At 40.7% G+C, this 10,020-nt stretch overlaps 1 long non-coding RNA gene across 1 annotated transcript; it reads left to right on the top strand.

The window, feature by feature from the left end:
- The first annotated feature begins 1,754 nt into the window (after positions 1 to 1,754).
- Positions 1,755 to 9,253, top strand: LOC104865577. Its single transcript, XR_781207.1, has 3 exons — positions 1,755 to 1,791; positions 3,631 to 3,695; positions 8,558 to 9,253. It is a non-coding gene; the product is annotated as an uncharacterized LOC104865577 (long non-coding RNA).
- The last annotated feature ends 767 nt before the right edge of the window (positions 9,254 to 10,020 follow it).

Genomic DNA, 10,020 nt, shown 5'->3' with positions numbered 1-10,020 from the left:
GGGAGGGAGTGGGAAGAGAGAGGGAGAACACACCCTTCTGCTTACACCCCTATTATCCACCTATTGTGACCAGGCCCCACCTTCTAACATTGCATTCAGCTCTGAACTCATCAGTGGATGAATCTGCTGATGAGTTGAGTGCCTCCATGATTTACTCATCTTTTTGGGAAAAAGCCCATGTCTGAACACATGAGACTTTTGAGGGGCATTTTGGATCTGAACCAGAACAGCCTATGTCTATATTTTCTGTTTTTCCAAGGTCATTACTCCAAGATGACTTTATTTGCACCAATTACAACCCCGTTTTCAAATTAGGTCACATTCTGATGTAGTAGAAGTTAGGAATTCAGCCAGATGTGTTGGCACAAGCCTGTAATCCCAGCGCTTAGGAGGCTGAGGCAGGAAGACTGCCTAGAGTTCAAGGCCAGCCTGGGCTACATAGTGAGACCATCTCAAAAAAACAAAACAAAAAAACCCCAAAAGTTAGGACTTCAATAGAGTTTTTTGGAGACACAACTCAGCCTATAACAGGGGTCACTTTAAGTTTCCCTCTGACCCTATAGCCCCTCCTCTCTTTATTTGTACCCAAGTACTTGCTCTTCTGGTGTCAATTCTTGTTTTCATTTTATGGTACAACTTTTATGGACAACAGGATTGACATAGATACCCTTTTTGGGGTTGTTTGGCCTGACTGTGAAGATTTCTTATTTTTAATTTTTTCCTCTAGGGCTTCAGGCTTTCTGCTAAGAAATTCTCTCTTTCTTGATAGTGTAATATAATCCAGCAGTGTTCCTTTATTTTTTGTTTCTTGCCCTCTATTTTTGCTCTCCTAGCAAAACCAAAACACATCTTTTAGAATCAGTGCATTTCTTTCCTTTTTTTCTGAGCAAAACCGATTTCCAGAAACAGATAGTGTACAGATAAATTATCTTTTTTTTTTCTGTTTGAAATTTATTTTTATTTTCTATTTTTTGGTACCAGGGATTGAACTTGGGACTTTGTGCTTGTGAGGCAGGCGGTAGAACCATTGAGCTAAATCCTCAGCCCCTTGAAATTTAATTTTTAAAAAAATACTGTAGTGAAACATAGACAAGGTGAAATTTATCATATTTTTGAGTGTGTAGTTCAGTAGTGTTAAGTACATTCATGGATTGTTGTGTTAAAATTATTCTTAGCCTTTGATTTGTGATAATTTCATTTTATTTGGCTTATGATAATTTCATTAAGTTATTTCTCTTCCTTATGCCAGAAGGTTGGCAGGTCCCCTGTAGAATGATTACTTATATTCTTCTTCTCTAGTTTTTTTATTATGAAAACTTTTAGAAATAAGGAATAGTTGGAAGAAAACTACAATGAATACTTAGTGTCTGCATTCAACAATAATATTTAATGGTATTTGAATTGTTTTGTCTATCTGCATGTACATGTATGCTTATATGTATGTGTATATCTTTACATATCTATGTTTATGAATGTATATAAAATTGTACAAAATATATACTTTTCTGTAATGTCTGAAGGCAAATTATAGAAATCAGAAAAAATTGCCCCTAGTATTGCAGCATTTACTTTTTTTTTTTGGTACCAGGGATTGAACTTGGGTCCTTGCCCTTGCAAGGCAGGCCAAGGAACTGCTGAGCTAAATCCCCAGTCCTTACTTTTTTTTTTGTTTGTTTGTTTTTTTGAGACAGATTCTTACTATCTAGTTCAGACTGTCCTGGAACTCAGCCCAGGCTGATTTTGAACTCAGAGCGATCCTCCTGCCTCACCCTCCCAAGTGCTGAGTTACAGGTATGTACCACCACGTCTGGCACAGCATTTAGTTTTTATTTTGTTTTGGTACGAGGGATCGAACTTGGGTCCTTGGCCTGCAAGGCAGGTGGCAGAAACACTGAGCCAAATTCCCGGCCCAATTCTAGCATTTATAACATAAAAATAAAATTATTCTCCAATACAGCAACATAGCATTATCACATCAAATGAAAATGGACAAATTTCCAAAAACTATAATTTAATTCTCTATAATCAAATTTCCTTAGCCATGTCTAAATGCCTTTTTTAGAATTGTTTTTTCTAAATTTTTGTTCTTTGAATCAGGACTAAAGAAGGTTTGTCCATTGTATTCCAATTCTGTTTTGTTTATTTTATCCATTGGAATAGTTTTTTACTCCTTTGTGGTTGAAGCAAAACTTGGGTCTATAAAATAAAATCAAAACCAAACTACAGTGGATTTATGAAATTCACGTTATTGTGAATCAGCCAAAGAATTTAAAGAGACTTATAATCAACTCTTTCCTTAGCCCTGAAACAACATGGAGAGGAATAGAACTTTAGTCTGCTGAATTATTGCCACCTGTAAATACCAGATGTATAAGAAAAAGGCCAATTCTCTTTGGCCCATGACCCTTGACTGTCTTTTACAATTTTAAATACTTGCTTGTTGTCCTTTCTAAGAATAAAGAAAGGAAAAGTGATTCCACTCATGCTTAATAACGTTGTAAAATGAAGTTTTGTAAGATTTCCATGGTATGAAAATACTCCCCCCACCCCGTGACCTAGTCTTTGATTCACTTGCACCTGTTAAGTGTACATCTGCCAGAAACAACTGCACTACTGCCAGTAAAAACCAGCCTCATGTCTGTAAACGCCAGCCAAAATACAGTGTGTTGTGGCCTACTGTGGTCAGCATTCGTAGATTTATTTTCCCGTGTGCTATTTCCATTGCCTTGATGTGATACTGATCTCTCAAGATTTCCTGATCAATGTGGAGAGAGGCGGGGAGAGGTAGAATGAGGATTCATAATGCCCCTTTCCAACTTTCTGAATTCAGAAACATTTGAGATGTGGATAGGAGTCATTCAGGAGGTGGAGATAGGCTTGTGGTTGTAAAGTGGATTGGAGAATGTGGTTGTACCAGCGCTGGGCTGAGCCTCTTCTGCTGTACATTCTAGAATCTGGGTTAACTCACCAGCCAGGGAATTTGAGCATTTAGAAGCAGACTCATACCCAGAATCGCCACCTCACACTTGTGAGCCCCAATAGTGAGCATAAAAAACACAACTGGGTACTGCTTTAAGAAATGGATGTATCTAATTTAAATACAGTGAAACCCATTATTTTCAATATGTAGTTGAATGTGTTTTGACAAATATAGCATCACATAACATTCCCATCACTGCAGGAAGTCCCTTCTGAGACCTTTGCAGTCAATTTCCTGTCCTCTCTGTCCCCATGGTTTTGTTTCCAGAACGTCCTATCTCTCTTTTTTGAGACAGGGTCTCACTATGTAGTTGACACTGACCTGGAACTCACTATGTAGCTCAGGCTGGTCTCGAACTCATAGTGATCCTCCTGCCTCAGCCTCCCGAGTGCTGCACTACCATCATACCTGGATAGAACGTTTTGTAAGCAAAATTGTGCAGTCCGTGGCATCCATGATGTTGCGTGTGTCAGTAGTTTATTTCTTCTTATTGCTGAGTTGTCTTTCATTGTGTGGATGAACACTGATTGGCTTATCTGTTCACCAGATGATGGATCTTTAGGCTGTTTCCAGTTTTAGACAATTATGAATGAAGTTGCTAAACATTTGTGTATGGCGTTTGTGTAGACTAATCTTTTCACTTCTCTTAGGTAAATTCCCAAGCTTCTGATTGTTGGGTCATATGGCAAGTGTACGCTTAACTTTGTAAGAAATGGTGAGTTGCTTTTTGAAAAACATTCTATGCACTGAAGAAACATGGACCAGTGTACCTGATACTCTCAACACTCATAAGACTGATAAATCTCTCACTGGGAGATGAGTATGGAAGAAGTGGGAAGAAATGATAGAAACAGAACTTTATTGTCGTGTCTCCCAGACCTGGTTGAGCATCAGAATCTCATAGGAAGCTTCCATAAAGTATGATGCTGCCCCGCCACCCCCACTGTCGGGAGATGAGTACGGAAGAAGTGGGCAGAAATGATAGAAACAGAACTTTATTGTCGTGTCTCCCAGACCTGGGTGAGCATCAGAATCTCATAGGAAGCTTCCATAAAGTATGATGCTGCCCCGCCACCCCCACTGTTTAATGGGGTTTGGGTGGAACCTAGTTTTTAAAGAGCTCTGCATATATCAAGGGTTAAAAACCACTGCTATAGCATCCCCATGGGCCCTAAGCAACGGGGACAAGACACCATGGACGAAAACCTCTAAAACTGTGAACCAGAATAAACTCCTCATATTTCTAAGTTTATTACCTCGGGTATTTTGTCTCAGCAACAGAAAGTACTTAAGATAGTTAATCTTGGTTGTCATCTGAACTGTATGGAGAACTCCCTAAAAAATTGGTGTTTCTAGGGGAAAAAATGAGAACCAAGACCTGATTCAGCAACAGAAAGCTGACTAATAGAAAGTACTTAAGATAGTTAATCTTGGTTGTCATCTTAACTGTATGGAGAACTCCCTAAAAAATTGGTGTTTCTAGGGGAAAAAATGAGAACCAAGACCTGTCATGTAGAGGTACAAGATCCCAATAATGAATTTAACTGTACTGTATCCCTAAAATGTACCAATGAAATCAATGGAAAACAATTGGTGTTTCTGTTGTTACGGAAGGAATCAGTAAGTGACACACAGAGAGGCAGCAGAGTGGAAGTAAAACAACAATTTACTCTTGAAGAAGGGTCGATCGCACATAAACCGTGCCTGGATCGAGGACGCACTGGGTTACAACTCCGCCTTCTGTAGGGTTTCACAGCCTTGACTTCATTCGGGTGGTTACATTCCATTCTCACAGTTCAAATCACGGTACCAAAATAGTTAATCTTTTCAACCCAGATGTAACAGTTCTTTGCTGTTGGGGAGTTACCTTTAAGATTCGCCTAGTTATCTATTCTAGCCCATAGGAAGGGGGTGTTCAGGGTCAGGGGAGCAGATGTTAGCAATGGGTTCTTTCATCCAGACACTCTCATGATCACGCGGCTCCAGTCTCCAGTCTCTTCGGAGCTCAAGGTCTTGCTGGGCCCCGTTATCTCAGGGTCAGACCAAATGCCTCAGTCAGCAATTAGTGCCCTGGGTGCCTGTTAGTCCTGAGCTAAACAAACTGCTGTTAGAGACCACACAAGCCATTTTACACGGTAACACTTTATAGGTTTTTGCTATTTTAAAGGTTTTCCCTATCACTGTGAGTGTATGTCTGGAAAAGATCGGTGTGGAGTCAGTGAACTGAGTGGGGAAGGCCGCCCGGAATAAGGCAGCACAATAGAGGGTGGAGCCCTGGATGAAACAGAAGGGAGGAGGAAGGGGAGGCTCGTGTGTGCACGCTCGAGCGCTTCTGAGTGAGTGTATTTTTGCTGCTGCCATCACCCATGGATATCAAGGGGCTTGCATGCCTTTGGCCTTGGTCTGGGCCTGCATCATTGGCCCCTCTTGTTCTGAGGCTTCCAGCTTCTTGGACTGAGAAGCCATTGGCTTCCTGGCTCTCTGCAGAACATGTACATCATTAAAGTTGGTTATATAATCCAAACTAATGCAGTTACTACAAATACTTCATTTGCTGTATTTCTATCAATTTGAGTTTTTTGGAGGGGGGTGTTTAGCACAAGTTTTGCACTTTTCTATGATAAAATTAGTGATCATTTTACCTATCTTCTATTGCTTTATTTTTAGTCTTTTTAAATTTATTTTGGTACCAGGGATCGAACTCAGGCTCTTGCACTTGCAAGACCATCCTGGAGCCACTGAGCTAAATCCCCAGCCCTATGTTCTATTGCTTTTACCCTTAGAAAATTATCCCTTCTCCAGAGCCTGGAGCTGGACTCAGTGTCAGCTGGAATTTAATGGACACAGGAGGTAAAGAAATCAGGACTCAAAGAGCTGAGGTTAGGACTGGCTCTGTTGCAATCTGTGTTCTCATTTTTTCTTTCCCTCTACCGTCCCTCCGACTGAAGGTGGGATTGAGGTCCACATAATTATGTGAAAAATCCAGCTAACTTAGGTAACTCCTAGTGTCCAAGTATGTTCAATTTCTTTCTCAATTGCCATTGTTTTAGTTCAGGCTCTCATGATTTATCTTCTGGTCCCTTTAATCACCTGTTTCTTCTGTTTGATTCTTAGTACCTTTTGTACTAAGCAAATATAGGTTGAAGGGCCTTGGATTTAGCTCAGTGGTGCTGACGCCTGCCCTGCAAACACAAGGTCCTAAGTTCGATCCCCAGTTAAAAAAAAAAAAATTAGGAAATACAGATTGAATATCCCTTATCTGGAAGGCTTGGGATTAGAAATGTTTCTTATTAACTTTGAAATATTTACATATACATAGTGAGATATCTTAGAGAGGAGACCCAAGTCTAAAAATAAAATGTACTTATGTTTCATACATATTTTATGCACAGAACTTGAAGGTGGTTTTATACAATATTTTTATGGCACCTGTGTTTTGACTTCAATCTGTCAGTTACATGAGATCATGTGTAGAATTTTCCATTCTTGGCATCAGGTCAGGGCTCCAAATTTTCAGATTTTGAGCTGCTGCAGTAGTGTACACTTACAATCTCAACACTCAGGAGGAATAGCAGGAGGATCATGAAGCTGAGCAAGACCTTGTGTCCAAAAACAAAAACAAAAACAAACTTCGGGGGTGGGAGATTTAGCTCAGTGATTCTGCTGCCTGCATCACAAGCGCAAGGACCCAAGTTCAATCCCCGGTACCAAAAACAAACAAACAAAAAACTTCAGATTTTGGAACGTTTCAAATTTTACATCTCTATGGATTAGGAAATATTCAGCCTGTATACTCAAATCCTGTTCTTTGTCCTTCTCTCCTTTCTTTATCAAGGACCCAAGTTCAATCCCCGGTACCAAAAACAAACAAACAAACAAACAAAAAACTTCAGATTTTGGAACGTTTCAAATTTTAGATCTCAATGGATTAGGAAATATTCAGCCTGTATACTCAAATCCTGTTCTTTGTCCTTCTCTCCTTTCTTTCTCACTCTTGCTTCTCTTTTTGTTTTATATGGACCTTTTTGTTCTCTTTAAATTGTAACAAAAAGGGAAGCATTTGTGTTGTCAGAAAATGCAAATAATAAAAACGGCCCCAAAATTAAATTACCCTTATGAACCAGAGATAAAAAGTTTACCTTCTATTATTCTTTTCAAACATTTCCTTCCTTTTTCTAATTAAATGTTTTTATATTTAACAAAATAGGATCATGACATGTAGTTCATGACCTGGTTTTTGGGTTGAACAATCTGTGTATGTAGTGAACATATTTTCTTATCAGTGAGCACTTCTTTTCATTAGCTCGGAGTCCTCTTTCTGAAACCCAGATCTTTGTATCATCCTTTCATTTAAAACAGTAAATCTCTTTAGTGGCTCTTTCAGCCTGAAACTGTGGTTTCCAAACTGTGCTGTACATTGGAATCATCTGGGGTTTAAGACTGAGCCACCTGGTTCCCACACCTAGAGATCACAATTGATTTGTTTTCACTGCACGTTGGACATGGAGTGTTTTCAAAACTCCCCAGGTGTTTTTAATGCACAGTAAAATTTTGGGACTCACTGTCCCAGAGCAGAAGTCTGCCACCTTCAACTTATTGGCCAAATCCAGCCTGCCACCTGTTTTTCTATGGCTCCACGTGTTTTACATTTTTAAGTGCTAAAAAAACTGAAGCAAGTAATATTTTCTGACATGAACATTATATGAAATTCAAATATTAGAGCCTATAAATAACCTATTGTTGAAACACAGCCATGCTTATTTATTTATTCATTGTCTGTAAGCACTGCTTTGCCGCGGTGGCAGAATATGAGTGGTTTGGGCAGAGGTGGCACAGCTTACAAAGCCTAAAATATATACCACCTGGCCCTTCACAGAAAATAATTGCGGACCCTGCCCTGGAGGATCAAGTCCTTTGCACAGCACAGGAAGAATTTCACGATGAGGCCCATGCCTTCCTTTTTGTTACTTTCCTACTTGTGTCTTTGGCTCCAGCTATAGCCACATCATCTGCATGCGGCGGGCCTTTTGCCTGAAGCGTTCATCTTTTCCAGCAAAGTCATACTTATCCTTCAAGACCCTCTCAAGAGACCCCACCTTTAAGGAATTCCCCGTTCCTCTCTTGGCCACTGTCTTCTGTCCATTTGAATCTCTAGTAAAGCTCTCCCCACAGAATGTTGTGACTGTATACTTTGGCTTTTGCTTTCCTGTAATACCTTTCTGAGGTCGTGGCTGCAGTCCATGGATTGATGCGTTCTCAGCACCTAGCACGGGGCCTGTGATCAATGTCTAATCACTGACTGTCCAGAGAATTGTATGAACTGGTGGATATGGTTACAGTAGTTTTCGGGAGCTCAAAACTCTTCAGGGAGAGAACAGAGAAGTGTCCAACGTTGTGGAAGAGGAGGCTGGTAGAAGGCAGCATAGAATCAAAGCTTTAATATACTATAAATGGAAAAAGCAAAACAGAATAATATGCATATCGTGCTTAGAATTATGTGGGCTAAGTTTAATTATTTGGTGATGATGATGATAATGATGATGATTGCTGCTATCTTAATCAAGTACCCATTATCAGATCCCAGCCCGGACAGAAGAGAAAAACTTCCCAGGCAATGCAGTTGCACATCCTGCAAGGCACAAAGGATAACAGGAATCCAAGGCCCAGATTCGAGATAAGCAGCCTGCCCCACACAGCGACACCTGCATGACCAGGCACCACTGGAGACCACCGCCCTGCTGCTCCTACCAACATCCTGTTTATCAGCCAGCCCCACGCCCATCACCCGTGGGACTCTAAAATTTTCCACCCTCTCAGTCAGTGCCCTGTCCCCTGCCTAAACTCTCCCATGTCAACCACTTTCACCCTCCTCTCAGTGCCAGTGTCCTTTTTGTCCTTGGTCTGTTTGCACCCAGAGGGCAATAAACTCTTCTCCAGTTGCTTGAACTTTGCCTGTCTCAATTGTGCCTTGGTCTGACCTTGCACCCACCACCGGAAGTGCCCAACCACTCTGTTTTTTGTGATGGAGACATCAGGTCGCTTGGAGCTGACTTCCTTTGTGTGGGATAAGCGCCAAATGGGCCACTTGAGTTAGAGGAATGAGAAGCCAGTGGATGCTGACTTAGCAGGGCAAAAATTGACACCTGGATATATTCTAACACCCCTTACGTCAGAGAACTTGAAGATTGCTAAAAAGGAGCCAGGCAAGTTGGCTTCGGGCACTTTTAGAGACAAGTGCTCAAACTACAGCCCCAAACTCACTTACCACAAAGGGCCAACACTGCAATTAAACCTCAATACTGAGTTTTTAGTTTAGAAAAGAACAACTCACACTTTAGCATCTTTTGTCTTAAAAACCGTAGGTTCTGTCACCACTGGCGTAGGGGCTCAGGAGTCTCCAGGGAGACCTGAAATTTTCTCTTTGTGATTCAGAGTCGAGAGACCGTTACTACTGTCTTGAGGAAAGACCGCTGATTACAAAGAACCGGACATCTTCAGGGAAGGCTTCGCACATAAAAGAGGGAGTCTGGAGTGTGGGCCAGGGCTGACCACCGTAGCCCTGTGTTGTAGGAAGAGAATATTTATGGTTGATACTGAAGGACTTGACACAGCAGGCACTCATTTCTGCGTTCTTCGCAGCCTTGTTTTCTCTTTCAGGACCACAGAACCAGGACTGACCTTGGTCTTTGAAGTTCTTTGCTTGCTGAGAGTAGCAGGAAGTGAAGAACAACACTGTGACTGTAAGTGGGATAGGAGACTGGAGTTAATTCGAGTGTTAAAACATACAAGACCTTATTTTGTACCCCAAGTTGCTGGTTATATGTGTACAATATGTATGAAAGTGGGCAAGGGCAAAATGGCACCAGACACAAAATATACGAAAAACGAAAATAGAACAGTAGTGTTGAAGTGTTGGATTTTAATTGGTTTTCCTTCAGTGTGGTTATATCTTTACTATAAAGATGAAAAAATGTCATTATTATTTGCATTCCAGTTAACTTTACATTGAAAACAAATCTGTAAGAATTGGTTTACTAGGC

Source organism: Fukomys damarensis, unplaced genomic scaffold (assembly GCF_012274545.1).
Source record: "Fukomys damarensis isolate Sample0158 unplaced genomic scaffold, DMR_v1.0_HiC HiC_scaffold_15, whole genome shotgun sequence".
Classification (NCBI taxonomy): domain Eukaryota; kingdom Metazoa; phylum Chordata; class Mammalia; order Rodentia; family Bathyergidae; genus Fukomys; species Fukomys damarensis.
The sequence above is the reverse complement of the archived record's forward strand: the minus strand, read 5'-3'. Positions and strand labels throughout refer to the sequence as shown.